The 20645-nt window shown below is 40.1% G+C and overlaps 1 protein-coding gene across 2 annotated transcripts in view; it reads left to right on the forward strand.

Moving 5' to 3' along the window:
- RBFOX1 (RNA binding fox-1 homolog 1) overlaps positions 1 to 20645 on the forward strand; it is a 519079-nt gene that overhangs the window by 363677 nt on the left and 134757 nt on the right. Inside the window, exon 1 of one of the 2 annotated variants that reach the window (XM_050980177.1) lies at positions 13131 to 13356. The exons of the other annotated variant lie outside the window; for it this stretch is intronic. The gene's annotated coding sequence lies outside the window, so the exon portion shown is untranslated. Of the gene's footprint in view, positions 1 to 13130; positions 13357 to 20645 lie in introns of those variants that run through there. 2 annotated transcript variants of the gene reach the window in all.

The following is a 20645-nucleotide window of genomic DNA, read 5'->3' on the forward strand; positions in this document are numbered from 1 at the left end:
CTAAAACTAAGTACCCTACATCTAAACTCCTCTCCCAAATCCTGTGTGAGTCCCTAGGTTGGAAGGATCACAGGGCCTAAAGCCATTAAGTGCATATGAACTGTGTTTAACCTGATTTTAGAGTCTTTTTAGCCAGCTTGAAATCTTAGATCATTTTGGAAGTTGAATTAAACATTTCATGTCCCTTCCATTTATTCCATCTTGTGCCTTTTGCTTTGACATACCTTCCCCTTTTGGCCATGGTATTGTTGAGACAATTATGAAGAGATTAAACTTTTCCTCAAAGATTCACATTGGGAGCAGGTTCAGAAGTGCAGAGTAACTTCTCCTTGCTGTTATTTAATGTATGCTAATACTGAAAACATGTCCTGAGATGTGGACATGGCTACATAGTAATGCTGTGCACTCTTTATGGAGTTGTGGTGGGCAAGACCTTCTTTTTTGTTATTTTTCAGTGTTCAGAGATTTCAAAAAGCAGGGTTTAAACTCTTTTAGTACAAATGAGCCATTTCATTTGTCACTCCCATCAAATACCAAGTACCAGTCAAATGCAAGAGAGGAGAATTCTGTTTTTTCTTTATTCAGGCCCCAAAATGATAGCAAAAAGCAGAGGTGCAATAAATGGTTTCAGCAAGTCAGGGAATGTAATTTACATTACAGACCTGAGTTTTAAATTGTCTGATGTAAAGAGTCATAACAATCTTGCCTGTTTTAGAAGTGTTAGAATACCAGATAAGAGAGATGGAGCAATAGGTAAGAAAGAAAAAAAATCCAAATCCAAATGAATTTTGGAGGAACTTATTTCAAGTAGTGCTTAATTTTAAAGGAGTAACAAATTTAAAAGACCAATCTTTTACATCTTGAAGTAAATCCTTGGATCGTTATAGGAAATGTAAAGGTGGTTACGTGAGAAAGAGAATAATTCTGAGTAGCTCTAATGTGAGGGAGACCTTGGAAATGGCACAAATTAAGGATGCTAAGATTTAATTTCCAGGTGGCAACCTTTAGATGACAAAGAATTGGTGTAGGAGAAAGCAAGCTCTGTTTTGTGGAGTGTCAATATGGGAATTGTTCCATCTTGAGTAAGTGCAGACTAAAAATTGTGAGCCCAGCCTAGGAAAAATGAGGAATAACTTGTAATTTAGGTGTAACTTTAGTGGCATTTTCATCTGTTTTCAAAATTATCAGGATAAATTTATTGGGCATCTTCCCAGCACTTGGAATCCTGGAATCATGATTGACTTGTGTTTAGGATTTAGATCTAAATGTAACAGTGCTGGATCCATGCCTAAAAAGGAGGAGAACATGAAGTCTTCTGTAGAGATCAGTTTGGGGATTTTAGGCTGGGCTGAAGGCAGAGTTCAGCCTTGCACCCAAACAATGGAAAAATTCAGAAATATTTCCAGTTTCAAATCTGAATTCAGAATCAGAATCTTCTTAATGGTAGCTGGAATAAGCCTCAGAGGTCTAAAGATGACAAATTTTAGGAAAATCTGAATAATTATCTAAATTCCAGATGTCTGCCACATGACTTGTAATAGTGGTAGGTCATGAAATATTAAAGGATTTTTTAGGGATGAATGTATTTTTAGGATGATGTATCTTTAATATCAGTGATCATTTTTTTTAATTGTCCCAAATCTTGTCTGGAGGGATATCACTTGTCTTGCACTCTTAGGAGCAAGAGTTAAGTTATCTTTACTGGAATTTTACCAAAGGTCTGCAAAAACAAAAAAATTATTCTTATCAACAGGGAATTAGTTGAACTGTAATAAATAGGCAGATTTTACTCCAGTTTTTAATGGAGATATACATATATATACATATATATATATACACATATATATACACATATATATATACACATATATACATACACACACACACACACACACATATATATATATATAAATAAATATAAATTGGGAGTGTTATTATTTTCTATAAGTTATAAAAGATTTGCTGTGGATGATTCCAACACAGCCTCTGCTTTTAGGCATTCAGAGGTAGCTGTGAATCCTACCTATCTATTAATGACATGGGTATTTCATATCCTGGGACAAAGGCAGAAATGACAATTGAGCACTTGGCAGATGTGCTATTTAGTGTGCAAATAATGGATCAATATTTTGGTTCTGTCCGGCTGATCTCTACAGTACTTTCCACTTCCTGCTGCAGATTTTGCAGCCCATTAGAACCTGCCTCTGGCATCTCTCAAAGTTGCCAACTGAACACAGCTACAATATCAAGTAACTGGAGTGGGATTTGTGAGTGCCATGAATTTTTAGCTGTTTATATGATATTTTTATAGCCAGGTATTAAAGAAGACACCAACACTTGGAACGGGGTTGAAATGAGCGCAAGGCTCAGATCAAAAGAGGAAAGGCTCTCCTGAAAGGACAGGTCGCTGCTTTTCCCTCAGAAGTGATCAAAGCTGGCTTCATTGAGGCTCTGGTTAAACACTCTGCAGCATCATGCTTCTCAGGTGCTTTTTTCTTTCCCACATCACTTTGCTGTACCCCCTACAAGGGCAGTGAAGGACCTCCTAGAAGAAAGGACAGCGTGTGTGGCAGAATTCCCCACGTGGCTCCTCCACATTTGGTTTAAACATTCCGGATTCATATGGAGTCCCTTTTATGCTGGTTTTATGCTGATTATACCTGGAGGCCATTAAATGTTAGCAGATACTCTCTGTTTGCAGTACTGAATGCAATACACAGTATGAAATTCTTTTAAGGGGGGATGTTTGACATGGAGCATGAACATATTAAAGTGGATGTACTTCCAGAAACTCCTAGAGGTTGAGGGCATTTTTTTTTCCTCTTTTAACTCTCAGCTGCTGGCTGTAGCTTATGGCCCTGAGGTGGGGCAGATGAGGTAAATTTTAAACATCCATTCCTTTGACTTTGCTGCTTTGAAATATTAACCCACAGAAGTTCATGCAGATGATCCTGTTTGTTTATTCAGGCAGTCCAGAATATGGTTGTAAGGGCTATGCTGAGGGATCTAAATCTGGTTCTCTTTTATTACATTCCCTAGAACTATTTCAGTTGACATATTGGAGGTATGAAGGTGAATGGAAAGGAGCAGAGTCTGATGTGAATAAATTGCTGGGTATTTCTGAGCTTTCACTGAGAAAAGTTCTTAGCCTGGTTGTAAAATAAGATTTTCTCTCTGGAAGGAGAGAGCAGCATGTTTGGAGTATGTGTAAAAATAGAAAGAAAAGTTCAATCAGCAGAATTTTAGTTTTCAGAGCACCCCAGGTGCTGTAACCTGACAACAGGCATGTTGTAGGTAACCAATATAATTTGTTTCTTCAAGGAGAAGAGACAGGGATGTGTTCTAGGCAGGGCTGTGGATCAGTTCCCAAAACAGTCTGCAGCTCTAGAATTCTGCACTTGCTCCTTGCCTTTATGATCAAGAATAGGCCTTCTTTAAAGTGAAGGAAATAATAATAACAGATATATTCAAATAATATATTATTTCCATATTTTTCTGCAGAAGAAATGTAAAATAAAGATGGCCTGAGTGTTATTTCTGTCCTGTGGGTGGCACACACCTTTAGACAAAGTGGTCATTGAGATGAGAATCAGTATATTATAAATCTTGTTTAGGATTTCAGAACTGCCAGAGCAAGTCCTACCAGGATAAAAACTGGGAGGCTGAAAATAGCATTCCAAAAGTTAGTCTGCTTTAAAATGTTTTTAATCACTTTTGTAATCCCATTCTTTGATACTTAGAATACTTAGGTTTGATCTTTTAGGAGAGCAGATGTTGCTTGTATGTTCTGTCCCATGTCAAAAAAGAGAATTTCAGTTGCTGTCTATAAATGAGTAATTTTGGATCCTACTTTCCTGTGCCCCTGAGGAGCTTGCACAACTCATGAAACCTCTCCATGCTTCTTTTCCCACCTTTGAGATGGACATAACAGGATTTATTTCTTTGAAAATTACCTCTTCTCAGCAGAATTGGTGCCCACTCCAGGGGGTGTCAGCTGGGACCATCCTTTCAGTTGGGCTGAGGAGGGGCACAGCCCCTGTTTTTCCAAGCTGGCTTTGGTGTTCCTCCTGGAGCAGAGGAGTGGGACAGGCTGCTGGGAGCTGCCGGCTCCTGAACCCCCCAGGATGAAGCCCAGGGAGGTGAGAGAGGTCAGACAAAGCCAATGCACTCCCCTGGCTCTGCCAGACCTCACATCACTGTGAGAGCTGCCTCTGGACAATTCAGTCATTTCAGGTCTACTGGAAGTTGAGTAAAAAGTGGATATTTTTTTTTTTTTCCCCCTGGTTTGCTGTAAAATGGAGTAAATGTAGCACATTTCAATTATCAACTTTATCAACTTTGGCAATATTTGCAATGGAACCTTACTTTAGACACATGTAGTATGTAATGAATTTCTTTACAGTCCAGGTTATTGCAACAGCATCAAACTTGGAACTGGTTAACAGTGATTCAGCCTAACCTGGTTAAAATAGGTTTTTTTTTAGGTTTTACTTTTTATCAAGCAGACCTAGTTGAGTTCAGCCTCATAAATACATCAGGAAACTGTGTGGAAGTGGAAAGGAGGTAACAAGCTGTGTCTGGGAGCTCTAGGATTAAACATCTCCAGCAAAAATATTTGACAGAGCCTTTGAACATCCTGCTCAACAACAAAAAGAATGAAAATATCCCATCTTCTGCACCCTGCTTTTTATCATCATAAAAGAATACACATTTTGCAAATGAATTGAAATGGGAGCCTATGTGACCTACCTTAAATTGGACCTAAGCTTGAAGTGTATTTAGGTTAGAACTGGTGACAATTAGATTTCTTGAGCACTTGAAATCAGATCTATTGAGGTCAGATAAGCATGACAAGAAGTCCAGATATCATTGCCTATTTACAGAGCTTGCTGTGAAGCTTAGAGACAATAAGGAATTGTGCCCCAAATGTGGCAGGATGGGATAAGGGTGAAGGTTCCAGCTTTTTTTTTCTATAAAGTTCTTATTTAATATTTACGAATGAAGGGTGTCATCAAAGCTCTTGGTTGTGAATGGTGATTCACTGATTTTGTGTGCCCACTGGAACCACCTGGGTTTCAGGTGTTTGTCAGAGCAGCTGAGCAAATCTGTTCCACAAAGAACACGGGTGAGATTTGTGTTTGGTGTGATAAATCATGGATGGAGAGGCTCTGGGAAAATTGCTCTTTTTAATGTGGATCTTAGTATTTCTTTTGCTTTTATGCCTGCTCCTGGGGCTTTGAGACACTTCATAAAACTTGGCATGAGATGGTCATGGGAGATCCTGCAACATCTGCTTATGGCTTCTTCCTCCTCCCTGTGAGAAAAAAAAAAAAATAAACAAAGCACATTTATTTGGATATCAATGCTTACTGCTTATCAAAGTTGGGATGAAATGCCTCTGATGCTTCTCCTAGTTTCTGTAGCATGCTCTGAAGTGAGAGCTAAAAGCATAGCTTTTACACAGATTGTATTTTTAATAATTGTTTTCAAGGTTGTTGCTGGTAGCTAGCTAAAAGTTTACCCTTTTATAGTGCTTTTATCACCAGTGTATATAATTTTTCTATGAAGATTCCCTAAAGAAAACAAATGAACTATCAAATTTGGAAAAACTTTTTTTTTATTCATAAGAAAAGTTATAATCTAGAGGATTTTTTTACACAAATGAGTGAAAAATACTGTAGAATATATTTTAAAATTATTTAGAAGTCATCACAGGAAACAAAGAAGTGGTTTATTGGAATGTTATGATCTATATCTATTTAGATGAAATATGTGAGATAGAAATAATTTGTTCCTCATGTCTGAAGTTAGCACACATAATTAACTGTGAGAGACTTCATCTGTCTGAAAAGAAAACTTCTGGGCTGAGAGGTACCTAAGTTTAAGTAGGAAATTGCTTCCTTGGAAAACAAGGAGTTTTGATCATCACACACAGTAAATATTTGGGTCTTAGACTTTACTAGGCTGCATGGCAAAGGAAAAACAGAGGGGCACTTGCAGATGTTCCTTACATTTAAATTTAAATTTAACTGCGCACATTGTTAAGGTGGAGCAGTGGTGGATCCCCACACCACACAACGAGGAGTGAGCAATTTTATCAGTCCTCCCTGTGCTTTCTCAGTCAGGCTTCTCTTGCTGGGAGAGGAAACCCTGCTCTTCCCAGGTGTGGAGGTGCCAGTGGAGCAGGGATCTGGCTGTCCCCAGGTGTGGAAGGTGCCAGTGGAGCAGGGATCTGGCTGTCCCCAGGTGTGGAAGTGCCAGTGGAGCAGGGATCTGGCTGTCCCCAGGTGTGGAGTGCCAGTGGAGCAGGGATCTGGCTGTTCCCAGGTGTGGAAGTGCCAGTGGAGCAGGGATCTGGCTGTTCCCAGGTGTGGAAGGTGCCACTGCAGCAGGGATCTGGCTGTTCCCAGGTGTGGAAGTGCCAGTGGAGCAGGGATCTGGCTGTTCCCAGGTGTAGAAGGTGCCAGTGGAACACGGATCTGGCTGTTCCCAGGTGTGGAAGGTCAGATCACACTGGATCTGCTCCTGCCACTGGAGCAGGGATGTGGCTGTCCCCAGGCCCCTTTTGTGGAACTGGGACCAGTCAATGCCCATTCCAGTGCTGCTCTGAATGAACCCCTCTCCTGCCAGGTGCTGTCTATAATCTGCTCAGGCATGCCCTCACCAATATTTTCTGTGATCTAATTTCAGCTGTTACTGATAGCTTAAGTCATTTCAGCTGTTGAACCTGTTAACTGTTTAGGAATACTCTGTTGGGGTTGGCTGGCTGGTGTCACTGCACAACTTCCAAAATCTCATGTGCTGGCTGAATTTCTCCATCAAGGTGAAGTGATAGGGCCAGGGAAAGACAGCTAAAATACAAGAAAAATGCTTCTCTGAAAATAGGAAACAATTTACATGGAGGGCTATTAGCATGAAACACTTTTGAAATTGATAATTTGGTAAATACAGATGTCTTGTTAATTATGATTTACTCATTAGGTTCCCAGAAGCCTTTCCTACCCTGGTGACCCAGGTCAGTGTAGCTTGCTTTGTTTACTTTATGTGAAGAGATAACTTGAATTCCCTGGATGAATCCCAAGTGGCACTTAAAGCATTTGAAGAAGTGGTTTTTTTCTGGTGCAGGATACCATTTCTAAAGAGTTTTTCTCTGTACATTCTTAAACAAAAAATAATTCTGAAAAATACCAAGTCTCAGGTCAAGTTCATCTTGCTGGGGGATGAGGGAAAATTCAGCTTTTAGCCTGAAGAACAGGGAATGCTGAAAAATAACAATTCAGTTTAAAGTTTAATTAATGAATCCTATATTTAAATGATTGTTTCTCTTCTTCTCATCCCTCTCCTGTCTGGTACAGCCCACAGTGCCAGCAGGCTGTGTTGCCTTTCCTGCCTGCCCAGTCCTTTCCTCTCAGGACGGTCACGTGGCAAGGACTGCAAGTGTTTATCTAGAAAAATAGCATTAAAAATGGCATTACACCTTTTTGGTTTGCCCCTTTTCAGCTCTGTCTTTATAGGGAATAAACAGAGGGGAACAAGGAGAGGAGCCAGCTCCAGGTGACTGGCCAGCTGCCTGTGGATCAGCACCAGAAAGTGCTCCACAGATTGCAATCTGAAACCCATTAATATAATGGATAAAGTCTATGAAGCATTTTAAAACCTCCCTTGCCTATAGTGCTGCATTTTATAAGCTAGGTGACATCAAAAGAATTGGTTCTGGCTCAGACCAACTAATAAAAATGGATAAGGCTTATTTTTATGCTGAATATCAGTAAAAGCATGTGCAGAAGATTACATTTAACATTCTGGCTTTTACCCAGAGCACAGCAAAGTCTATCTTATCCCCATCCATCAGAGCAGAATTTGATAGGTTTGGAGACCCCAGATTTTCATCTCCTATGGAAGCATGAAGCAGCAGCTTGGGCTTGCATGGAGATGGTGTGAACATGACATTGCTCACTGTGTTATGCTTCCTTCAACACTGATAAAGAAGGTGTCTAATTAGCCACACTGTTTAAATAGGATATTTTCAATTATTGATACTTCAAGGTGATACAAAGCATTAAATGTTTCAGCATTAGGAATAACAGAAAGAAATGCAAAGTCTGGCTATTTCTTGTAGACAAAGGGAGAAGAGCATCTCTCAGAGCCCAGTAAAAAAACCCACCTAGCTGTTTTTGTGCCTCTACAGCTTTAATTATTGTTCATTTTTCTAGGTACCACATGTTTATTTACGACTGATTTTTTTGGGTTCAGTAGTCCAGTCTGTACCAGCATTAGCCTCCAGATCTCAACAGCAGCCTGTTTATTCTGATCTAGCTTGCCTGACTGATTCCCCGAAGATAAAATTCACTAAGTGAACTTGACAGATTCCAGGCTGTCTCCATATGGCAGGGACTGGGCTGCAGCTTCTGGAGCTGCCTGGGATTTCAGAGCTGCTCTCACCTTATTAAGATGGCAGCAGTTACATGCAAGGCAAGTTCGCAGGGCTTGTTTTAATTCTTGTGGTTTCTGCTTCAGACCAGCCCATACCATTTTTGTGCATGTGAATTAGAGCAGGACCAGAAGGATGGCTTTTTTTCCAAATGCTGCTTACCCCAGCCAGGGATCAGAACAGAAAATGAATCTATACCTCAGTTGTTGACAGTTTTTAAGAGGAGTTTAAATGGACCAGACCACAAGAGATTTCTGAAAAAAGTGATGAAACACTGTGAATTTATTTGTTGCTGGGTCTTTCTTCCCTTTTGCCTTTGTGTACTGTCACTTACCTGTTGTTCGGGTTTGGGCTGTTAAGAAAATAGTTTAATTGTCTTATATTAAAAATATCAAACTTATATTCTTGCATCATCAAAATATTGAGCTGAATTGCAAGGAGCATTTTTGAGAATGCAGACCAGCTGAGGATCTTTCTGTACACATTTAGATCTGTGTGTGCAGACTCAGGATAATCTGTCACACAAAAAGGGCTCTCTCAAATTGACTCATACTAGTGAAAGAATGTAGTGCTGGAAGCCCATAAAATCTTAGTGTTTCTCATTAAAAAAACCCCTTGGATTGATTCTTTGATTGTAATATTTGGAGTGGGTTCACAGGACTAAAATCATTTACTCTGGTAGGTTTAAGCAGACCATTCTTAAAATCTTAACATTAGAAAAAGAGGAATTTAGAAAATGTAGACAAAGTATTGTAGGTTGTTAGTGCTCGTTTATGAAATGCAGGCACTGCAAACAGTTCAGTAAGAAATGAGTTTAAATTAGTGTTGTTGTGTGGGATTGATGCAGTTACATTTTCCTAAGAAAATGAAAGTAGAAGTTGAGGTTTCCTTGATTATTCCTGTTCCTGACTGTCACTATTTCTCAGGAGCATGTGCATACCTGAAAGAGAAATCAAAAATGAGTAACCTTTCTAAATTCCCTTTGTCCTTTTCATAGTCCCAAAGGGACTAGAAGTGATCTGATGTGAGACTTTAAAAAAATAAATTGAGAAGTTAGAAAAACCCCCAAACTTTTGGGAGTAAAGTTTTGTATTTAAATTTCAAGTAACTGTGTTGACTAGGACAAGCAGTGGTGTGTCATAGCATCTCCCTGTGGATTTTGTTGTTGCTCTGAGAAATAGTGTGTGGTTTTATTGTTTGGTTTTGGTGTTTTTTTCACAGATAGTGATTTTAGGTTTGGGTGTTCACTTATCTGGGGGCATTGGGGTTTTCTGTGGTTCTTGCCCTTGCATCCCTTTCATAGCAGAGGGTGAGGATCTCACCTGGGACCCTTTGATCAAGCTATTCCTCCCTTTTCCAGAAAGAGAAGCTCTTGTGGAGCCCCTGTTGAGCATCTTCACAATTCCCATTTCATCTGGAGCTAGGTGAACCTCTTTGTGAAAACTGATTTTTCTCTCAGTCATGTTACATGTTTAGAATCACCTGTGCCATTTGTAATGCTTTTTTATCTTCAGTTAATTTGCATTTAGCTGTAGATTAGTTTGTGGCAACGACTCCCTCTTTATTTGCTTTCTGAGGCATTGTTTCTTTCTGTGCTGTACAATATAGACTTGTGCCAAATGATCCCAGTAGTATTTGAGCTGGGAACAACAGGCTTTACCTCATTACTGCTCCTCACAGCATTTGTTTTGCTCTTAGGGGCACATGTGTAAGAAATGTCAACTGAGTCATTATTGGGGTGGATGTTCTTGCAGCAGGTGTTTTAAAGGCAACGTTTCAAATCTCTGAACAAAAAGAGACCAAATTCCCATCAAGAATTTCCAGTAAGGAAATGGGTGAGCCCTTTCTCTTGGATCTGGAGCACGTCTCTTTGCTGCCACCCCTGTGTCCTGCTGCAGGTCCATCAAGGCACCAGGTCAGGGTTAGTGTGCAGGGACTGCCTTGGAGATGGAGCCTTTCACCTTGCTTCTGCAGAAAAAGGCAGGTGGGTTTGATTTTTAACAATACACCACCATCATGTTGTTTAATCTGCTACAAAACTCAAACATCTGCTGTTTTGAGCAGCTGTAGCAGATACATGCAGTGCCTTTTCCAGACTCAGGTTTATTTTGCCCAAGCCTATGTTAGATTTAAACTCCACAGAGGTGCCCTTTTTTCCCCTCTTTGTCTTTGGTATGAATCTCTTGATGCTGCAGTTGAGCATCTCTTGTGTTTGTCAAGAGAGCATCTTTTTTATTTTTAATTTTCTGTTGTATGGACTCAGCAGTAGGAATTCCTAATGCCACTGACACGACAGTGAATTGAAATCCATTAATTGGCTGAACAATTAAACAGCTTCTGTGCTAAACCTGGATGTTAATGGGATGAAGGAAATGATCAGAGCAGGCAGCTGAAGCTGACTCTGTGCTCACCTAGGCTGGCTGGAGTGCATCAGTCTGTGTTTACAGCAGGGCCTGGCAGGGGGAGAGGAGTCAGGGCTCGTCTGCACCAAGGCAAAGCCTGAGTCTAAGCTGCTCACAGGGAAATCTGAAGCTTTATTTATTTATTCATTTATTTTCTGTCAAATCTTATGAGTTTTCTTGGCACTTCAAAGGTGGCAGGGTTATTCTGGGCTTGAGCTGGTGCTGGCATTGCTCAGCAGAGAGAATAAAACATGTAAGAGGTCTTCAGCACCTCCAGGTTAATTTGGAAAATGCCATCTGACCTCAGCTTGGAGAGTTTTTCATCTTTCTAGGAAGGTTGTTTGAGTTTGAGATGGCTTTGTTTGTTTTACCTGGCTGGGAATTTTTTGTGAGAAAATAACAATGAGAAATAGAATAGGTTGGTCACTTTAGATAGTCCAGATTGCCCGTTGTTTTTAACATTTCATTCCCCTGCTTTTTTCCATTCTATGTTATTTTTAGGATGTGCTAAGTTAAAATAGCATTTGGTTTACATTCATTTATTGTACATTGAACTGAAGTGGTGCATCTTGTATGTAATAATGACATAGCAAATATGTCTGAAAATGTGAGGAGCTCTTTAGTAACACAGAACACACTGGTTTAGGTTCTTGTTCACTTTATTGCCACTGCTTGTGAATGAAGCTACTGCAAACATTTCTTTGCACATAAAAATGAGGAGACAGAAATAGTTCAGTATTTAGGATGGCCTAACCTGTGTCTGAACTACAAAATAAAGGACTTTTACAATAGATCTTATTTAGGATTGTTTGAAAACTGAGGTTCATGGTGCAGGAAAGGAGCTTCCCAAGTCATGCTAACACTTTCATTTTAGTGAAATTATTTCAGAGTATTTATTATCAGAGTCAGAACAACACCACAAAGGAACCACAAGAAATACACAAACCCCCTCTGTTAATTAAAAAATTGACAGAGAGCCTGTGGTAGTTGCTTTGGTAGCAGGAATGGTTTGCTAAATTTGGGATTAAGGGACCCAAGGGTGCAGATTCAGTGTTTGTTCCCCAGAGGAGCCAAAGCCCAGGTGGTTTGTGCTGTCCCAGCCTGTCCAGGGTGCAGGGATGGGGAGCAGCAGAGGTGGCAGGAGCTGGTGCTGCTCTGCTGGCACAGCTGTGCCCGGGGTGCAGAGGCAGGGCTGGCACAGTCCCAGCCCTGCTCCCTGTCCCTGTCCAACCCCTCCTCAGCAAATGCACCACGGCAGAGTGGAGCAGGCTGGGAACCCAGGAGAACTGCAAAACCCTCCCTAGAATCAGTGCCAGTGCTGGGTGATTGCATCATGCAATGATAGCAACAGTCCTGACCACTTTTTCAGGAGTGGGGACCACCTCTCATTTCCCAGCCAGGAGCCTGAGTCAGGCTGCTCAGCTCAGTTTTCAAGGAAGAGGGCAGCTCCATGGACTGCTTCAAAATGTCTCTTGTTTGAAAAAAACAAGCTTTCATGTTGGCTCCTACAGAGGAATTTTTTGCAGTTTAGTAATCTCAGTTTGGTCCACACTGGAAATTTGCTCTACCAGGCTGGTAAGGAGCTGGATTTACACATCTGTGGAGATCAGAACATTAGAGACACGTTCTGCGTGCAAGAAACTGGCCCAGGTTGCCTTCTGTTTCACACTTTTACTTCACTTTTCTGAGGAGATATTAACAAAGCAGTTCACTATATTTAGAATGCTAATGGCAGTCAAGTTACGTCAAAAGAGGGATCTATTATTACATTGACAGAATGTCAGTGCAGAAATCAGTTATAACTTGTTCTGCATGTCATTAGCTGGAAAAAAAATCACATGCAAATTTTTAACATTGATCAAAAATTCCATTTCTCACTGATTTTTTTGCTGTGTTAGACCTAGGACGGAATAAGAAATTTTTCTTGGGTGTATTTTAGCACACAACAAAAATTGCAGTGCTCAAAGCCCATTTTTACCTCATGATAGTTTATGCATTCACTCCTCCCTTGGAAATTATGTTTACTTAAATTAGTGAAAGCTGGGTGAGGTCTTTTTACATTTAAAAGAGATTTCCCACATATCTGTCTTTGATTGTCACATCCTTCAGTGTGCTTGTCCAAATCCTACCCACATGCCGCTGTGCAGATGAGGCACTCCCACATGGGGAATGTTCTGCACAGAAATCATGGAACGCCTAAGCAGCTTCTCTTTCTTTTTAAGAAATAGACTCCTAAAAACTCTTCTGAAGACAGCACAATTCTGCCCACCAGCTGAGGATAATGTAGGGGTACCTTTAAAATATGTTGTTATATAAGCTGGTAGAAGAAAAAGGGAAAAAATGAAACAAAAATGGCAAAGTTTTGCTGCAGCTTTAGAAAAGTTGCCAGCTGCCTGAGATGGCAGAATAAACCAGTTTAATTCACTTAAGCTGTATTCTATTTAAGTCAAAAGAAACTGACACAGATTTAGCTGGCAAACCTCTCCACCCTTGACTGAAGAAAACTGCAATGCTAAGACCAGGGTAAGATTTATTTGCTCTTAATGCTTTTCTGAAGCATCAGCCATCATTCCATGGCTGGTGAGGTGAGGATGCTTTGCTCAGGAGCAGCAGGGCTGGTGTGCTGGTTGTGCCTTGATTTGCACTTTAGCACAGCTTTAATTTGCTTTCCAGATGAGAACAGGCAGCTCTGCTCTGCTGGCCAGGGCTGCCCTGCAGCTCCTCCTCACCTGCTCTGCTCCCTGCACGGGGGGTTATTTGCTGCCTTCTCATCAAGTCTCTTGCCAATTGCTGGGGTTTGATTTTTTTCTTTTTTCTTTGCAAATGTTTTTTGTGTCCTGTTTGGGGAGCAGCTTTGGCTCAGAGGGAGCTCCAGGAGCTTCTCAATTCCTGCTCACAGTAGGAGAACTCTGTACAGGGGAATTTATAATCCTAAGGGCTGTTTGGTGATAGATGAATGTAAAAGTGTCATCACAAATCATTGTTTTCTACAAAAATTCTCCTTTTTTTTTTATTTTTTCAGTTTTTTTAAAAAACTACCTAAACCAGAATCTAACATTGCTGTAGCTCAAACAAATATTTTTCAAAACCTTCCTTGTTCTGTTGCAATTTAAACTAAAGAAGACTTTAGTTTAGACGTTGGGTTATTTTATGTGTCATATTTTTCTTATATTTTTTCTTATTAGTCAGAATTAATAATGATAGAGTTTGCTGTTTGATTCTTTATAGTTCAGTGATTGGTTTCCATATGTTGAAATAAGGAACTATTTAAAGCCATCTGTTTCCCTTGGAAGTAAGAGTATTTTCATTAGTGTTTAGCATTTGGCTGATAGTTGAAAAAATTAAATTCAGGCTAAGCTTAAGTTGATCTTTCTGGACATTATTCAAACAACAATGTATGGGTTATTTAAAAAGCTGTAGGATTTTTTGATTGATAATATTTGAGGTGTTATTTGCATCACCTAATTCAGACATTAAAAATAAGTGTGATACACACAACTGAACAAGAAAGCCTCCCCTAATTAGCTGAGTGGGATGTAAGCCATCTAGAGGCCTAATTCAGGTCTTTTCCTTAAAGGTAAATTTCTCTAATAAGGTACTGGCCAAAAGCAATTTTCTACTTCCATGTTATCATGGCCAAAAATTAGGGAAACATTTAGCTCATCACTCAAATCAGAAGTTCTGTCTCCTCCTTGCTTTTGCTCACAATAATGTGATTTCTCTGCTGAGTTTTGGATGCTACAGATATTCTCAGCTTGTTCCTGGGAAAAGCCATAAAATCCTGAGTCAGGTCACTTGGCAGTCAAGTGGAAGAGAAAACTGCTTTTCCGCTGTATTGTATTGCTTTGAATTGCAAATGTCTTTGTATTTGCTTCAGGTTTTTGTTTCATTCTGTTTTGTTTTTAATCCTGCTGTTGCACTCTCTGTGTTAGAATCTAAGATTTATATTTCTTTGACTGTTTAATGTTTCCTTTCATCGCCTTCATAAATAGTAATGACTAGCTTATGTATATCCAGGGAAGTAAGGCAAAAAGCCCTTGAGTGTGCCAAGTCTGAAAAAATTTAAATTAGTGTATCAAATGTTAGAAGAAGAGGAATTAAGGCTCTTATCAGCTAACCATAAGCCCAGAATCTTTTAAATTCCAACAATGGTGTGCTGGATACGGCTAAATCTGCCTTTACGTAAGAAAGACAATAGCAGATGTGTGGTTCAAAGTGAAAGATTTCACCTTAATAAAATCTATTTAATATATTATTCTAAATCCATAGAAAGGCAAGTTTTTATTCCGAGGCGTGGGTCATTTCTGGTAGGGGAATCCCACACTTTTTAATGAACATGTTTCTCTTTCTCATTTCTAATTAGCTGCAGCCCTTTGATTGCAGCATGCCAGCCTTCAACGCCGAGATTTCTGCTGGTAATGAAGCACTCGAGGTGGTATTTAATTAAAGCAGAGTGGTGCTAGCAAAGACCTGAGCACTAATCCTTTTGCATTGCCCAGTGTCCCCTCGTGATTGTGATTGATGAGTTGATTTCTCTTTACAACTTCATTTGCATTGTGTGGCAATACCCGCAGGCAGAGGGGCTGAGAGTTTCTGGATCAGAGCTCCCCATTAGGACAAGCTAATGTGCTAAATGGGCTAGGGCTAGGCTGGAGAGCTCTCCTAGCTCTTAAGCAACCTATTTAATCACGGGTTTGTGGTGGGTGATGCGACTCTCCGTGTAAATGCTGCTGTTTGTAGTACCTTTATCTCTTTTTACCTTGAAAATACATATCCTACCACCCCCTATCTGCTTTGCCTCTCTTGTATTTATCTCAGTTGTTGTGTTCAAATGATCATGTCGGGTAGTGGCTGCTATGAGGAACGGCTGTAGAGCTGTTTTTGGGATTCATAGAAGTAAAATAAATTGGTCAGGATTTTCTTAAACAGACATATTTTCATCCTTATGGCTAGAACTCTTGGTTTCTGACATTCTGACTCTGGTTTGAAGTGCAGAACTGTTTCTTGTTTGCAACCAGAAGGTTGTAGCAGGACTGTCCAAGCTCCTTATGCTGTCAGTCTGCTTGTCCACAGAGACAGAGCCATCAGCACTCTGCCCTCAGACCTGCTGTCAAAAACATGGTTCACTGCCCTGTAAAAAATTAGAAAATTTAATAAAGTACAATAGGAGACAAAGACAATAGAGCAAAGTCCATATTCTGTCCATATTTTCTACTGGTGTTGATAATCCTATCAGTAGCAGGGGTCCTCATCATATGTTCCTTGGATGTCATCCCAACCAAGCAGGCATTTTAACACAAGTCTATATCAGCTATTTCACTACTAGGTCTAATCTTAAGTAACAACAGAAACAACAACTCTATTTCCATAGCAAAGCTACTTTAACATTATACACATAGCATCCACTTTAATATTTGCACAAAGCCAATATGATAGTAAATACCTGTAACACTGGTGTTCTGGAGCAGCTGGGACGTGCTCACATCTGACCAGATCTCCTTGTCATGCACCTGTGAGCATTTCCAGCAGTGAATTTCTACTGCAGAAGTGTCTTTGCTCTGGCAGCAGAGGGGCCAACAGTGTCCTGGGCTGGATCAGCCGGAGAGTACCTAGAAAATTGACAGAAGTGATTTTCTCCCTTTACCTGGCACTTGTTAAGTTGCATCCAATGTATTTGGCCCAGTTTGTGGCTCTCCCATACCAGAAGGAAGGTTCAGCACAGGGCCCCCAGGATGTGCTGGAGTTCAGGGGTGAGGGAACTGCACTTGTTCAGCCTGGAGAAGGGAAGGCTCCAGTGTGACCCAAGAGCTGCCTTTAAATGCACACCAAGAGGGGATCATGAGCAGCTCCCTTCCCTGAGGTGTCTGGTGGGAGGAAGAGGGACAACACCTCCTGCAAAGCTGCAGGCAGTGGTTATGAAGAGCTTTCCCCATGAGAGCAGTTCTGCACGGAACTCTCAGTTTGTCTGGAGAGTTTGCACAGCCTTTGTCTTGGGTGCTTTGATAGAAATGGGTGTAGCACAGACATGCAAAGCTTTAAAATGCTGTCTGTACCTCCAGGCTCTCCTACACTGCCTTGCTGCCACTTCAATAGGAGTGGGTGGGCTTGGTCCAGCTGCCACTTTCTCTCCTGTCCCTTTAGGGATCCTCTGTCACCCCTTTGTGTTTAGATCAAAGTAGCATTGAACCCAAACAGAAGGGAAGGAATACTTTAAATCTATGAAAAACAGCAGCCTTCGGTGTGCACTTGTATAACCTAAAGGGTTACTATTGCTTCTGTTGGGACTTTAGGCAGATTTTTATTTTCCAGTCACTGTTAATCTCTCAGGCCAAGTATTTATTCCTTTTGCAGCTTTTTTTCTCATGTGAGTGAATGTATGTTTTTAAGCTAGCAAGGGTATTTGTTTTTCTGAGTTCACAAGTGCAGACACTTTTTTCAAATCCAGGTATCCCTGCTCACGTTGGAACATAAATTGTCAAAATGAATGTTTCTTGCAAATAGAGTAGTTCTTGCATATTTTCCTTATTACCAGTCAAAGGATATTCTTGCATATTGTCCTTACCTTGTTTTCCATAAGTCTGCTGTTGAATGGAGGGAGTGCCCACACAGATCATTGCAGGAATGACTGTGGAACGTCAGGAAGATCCAGCTGGATACTCATCCAGGATACTGGATCCAGAGTCTCCTGGCTGAGACAGAATAAATTTATTATGTTACCAGAATTTGTCTGTTTCAGTGGAGAACTGGATTGCGTACACTGAACCATTTTTAGGGTCCAAAAAGCCAAACCAGACACGTGTAAGGAGCTTCCCAATTTCCTCTGACCTTTCAGAGGGTGACATGTTGGGCATTGTTGTTTCCTCAATGATCATGTGAGTACAAAGTGCAATATATTCCTAAAAACTGTCCACATCCCAAAATCTGCTCTGCCAGTGTCTCAGGAAATAGATGAGTTTAGCTGCATCGTAACTGTGCTTCTGCTGCACTCCTCTTGCTCAGATCCGGGCCTTAGAGTTAAAAAGCTGAAACAATTTCTGCCAAGCAAAAGCACTGATAGATGAAACAAAAACCACATTCAGCAGAGTGCCTTCATGGGCCATTCTTACCTCCTCAAAGTGAACTTTGCAGCCTGTGCAAATCTCCCCCTTGCTGCCAAATAGCTTCAGGGCTTTGCCATTTACAGCAGCAAAAATTTGGGGTTCTGTTTGAATGGAAAAGTTTGGATTCTACTGAGTTTCTAATCCTGGCGAGCTCGTTCAAGGGAGAGGATTTCCTTGTTTGAAACCCAGCTCTCTGTGTCTGCTTGGCCTGGTTGCTTTCTTGAAACATCTAAAATTGCTCTTTTGTTCCACAGCCACTGAGAAAATTGTGCTTTCTTTAGAGAGACAGCTTGGTTGTCAGAGGTGATCCTGCACAATGAAGTTTTCTGGGAAGCAGAAGTTTCATACATGAAAAAAGAGATTGGTTTTAGATAACTATTTATGAATGTTGGTATTCTCTACTACTGGTTTTCAGAGACCTGTTCTGAATTGAACTCACCATGTTAGCTGGATTGAGTAGACTGCAAATGCAAAATGGTAATACACATATTTCTAAGTATCTTCACCCATTTCTGATTATTTTTATATTTATGGCAGATATTTTTTCTTTTTTCTCCTGAAAGCATATATAAAAGCTAGTTATCATCCAAATTCCATGGGGGTTTTTTGAGGTTGCAGTTAGCACAGAGCTGACTAATGGTGCATACCTGGCAGATACAGTTGTAGAGGGTTTTGTTAGGGTGGATTAATTATTCCTGTCTAGTACTTAAGTAATTTGTGTTTCAAAACCCACTGGTATTTGGGAATGAACCATGGGTAATTTTTCAATAAAAGTTGCCTGAAATTATTTTTTAAAAAACTCCAAAAAACGAGCAAAACCATCAAAACAACCAGGGATTATTTTAAAAACTTGCAGACCTGCAAGTTACGCTGTTGTTGAGGAGTTTATTTGCATCAGAAATTTGCATTGCTGAAGGAAAAGCTCCTCTGAGCTTCTGCACTGACTCTTGAGTGCTCTGCTTTTAGTTTGAAATCATTTGCCTTTTTGTTTTGTGTAATTCTATTAAAAGTCTTTTCACCTAAGGCAATGGGAACCCCCCTTCAGGTGGGCTCTGTGGCTCAGGGTGTGTAGGAGCTTGCTAATATGTTTATTTATTTATTTATTTATTTATTTTTAATTGGTATTTTAACTGGAAAGGTGCAATGACGTTGCCCTTTCAGAGTCACAGGATGTCAGATGTTAACAAGAAAATTCTAGCAGCAAATTACGCTCTTAAATTTCTGATTTATGTTTGTAAGAAATGGAAAGAAAAATAGTTTAAATTGTCAAAAACCAAGAAAGGCAGAAAATGGGATTAAAACCGGGGTGGCTTCACCCTTGCTCTCACTTTTCTGCATAGAGCAATAGAGGCATTTGCAATGTGCACTGCTTGAATTGTTTGAATTGGTGTCACATTTCTCTGTTTAATTGGAAATATTTTATATCATAATTTGTTTGCTTCTGAAGCGTGTGAGAGGCCTTGAATTCTGGTTGTTTAACTGCTGTTCAATCTGTGTTACTAAAATGAAGTTAAAATAATAATTTGAAATTTTTATTTCATAATCCTTATTAACAAACAGCATGTTCAGATCAATTTACTATGCTTCATAAGTCTCCATTGAATTTGGGTCTTCGTTTGATACCATGAGCACATATATGTGTGTGTGACATTAAAATTTAATTTAGTGTGCATTGCTTTTCTTAATTGATGCTGTTAGTCACTGCAGACCTCTTTACTGGAGGATTTAAATTTCCATTTTGACCTTTTATTAACTGAAACTAGCTGATTTGATTTTTTTTTTCTTTTTTTCCCCCTACTACTCTTTAGAACTGTTGGCAGGGGAGATATTAATAGATGCAGAATTTAGGAATCTATTTTAAGCATTGAATGTTTTTGTTAATACAGGAAGCCAACCAAGGAGCAGTGAACCCTTTGTAGTTATTTACACAACAAATATATGTATTTATAGATATACTATGTAAGTATGAGTTCATATACTTACCCTTGCATCAAGACCAACAAATGGATTTTTCCAAGGCTGTGTCAAGTTCCAAAATATATTTTCACCCTCCAAATCCTGGATCAAGTGGCTACAGTGGTATCTGAAATAAATGAGAGCAGATGAAAAATACTTTAACTATACCAGCCCTGTAGCCTGATTCTGCTCAGAACAGCTCTCCAATTGCATGGGATATTTTGCATCCAAGTCAAGATTCGTGTGGAGGTCATGCCTTGCTTTCATTCAGCAACTCAGGCAGAATGAATGTGTTCCCATGGCAGTCAGATAACATTTGGGATCTGCTCTCCTCTGGCTGCTGCAGTAAACACTGAAGGGGAGAATCACATTGGTGTGGGCAGGTGCAGAAAGAGGAATCAGTAAAGAAGAGGGATGGGGGGCAAAGGGAGGTTTGAAATATAGGGAAAAGTAAATCAGGATCTGAAAGAGAAAAGAGGAGAATTCACTAAAAGGCTTGGCAGAATAGACCCGGTGAATTTGTAGAGGTGGTTGTGCCTTTTAGGTCCCTGTTTTGGATCCTGAGTTTTATCCATCCAGTCTTCATGTGTCCTGAGGTGGGCTGAGCCTGCCTAAGTGCATGCCTGACGTGTGTGTCACTTAACAGGTTTGATTGCTTTCCCAGAAGTCAATTCACCTTTCAAAGTTTTTGGTGCATTTAGTCTCTGGCCCCTGAAGACTGGTTTATTTCTCCTGGATTACATAGTGATGATTTTT

This window comes from Serinus canaria, chromosome 14 (assembly GCF_022539315.1).
Source record: "Serinus canaria isolate serCan28SL12 chromosome 14, serCan2020, whole genome shotgun sequence".
Classification (NCBI taxonomy): domain Eukaryota; kingdom Metazoa; phylum Chordata; class Aves; order Passeriformes; family Fringillidae; genus Serinus; species Serinus canaria.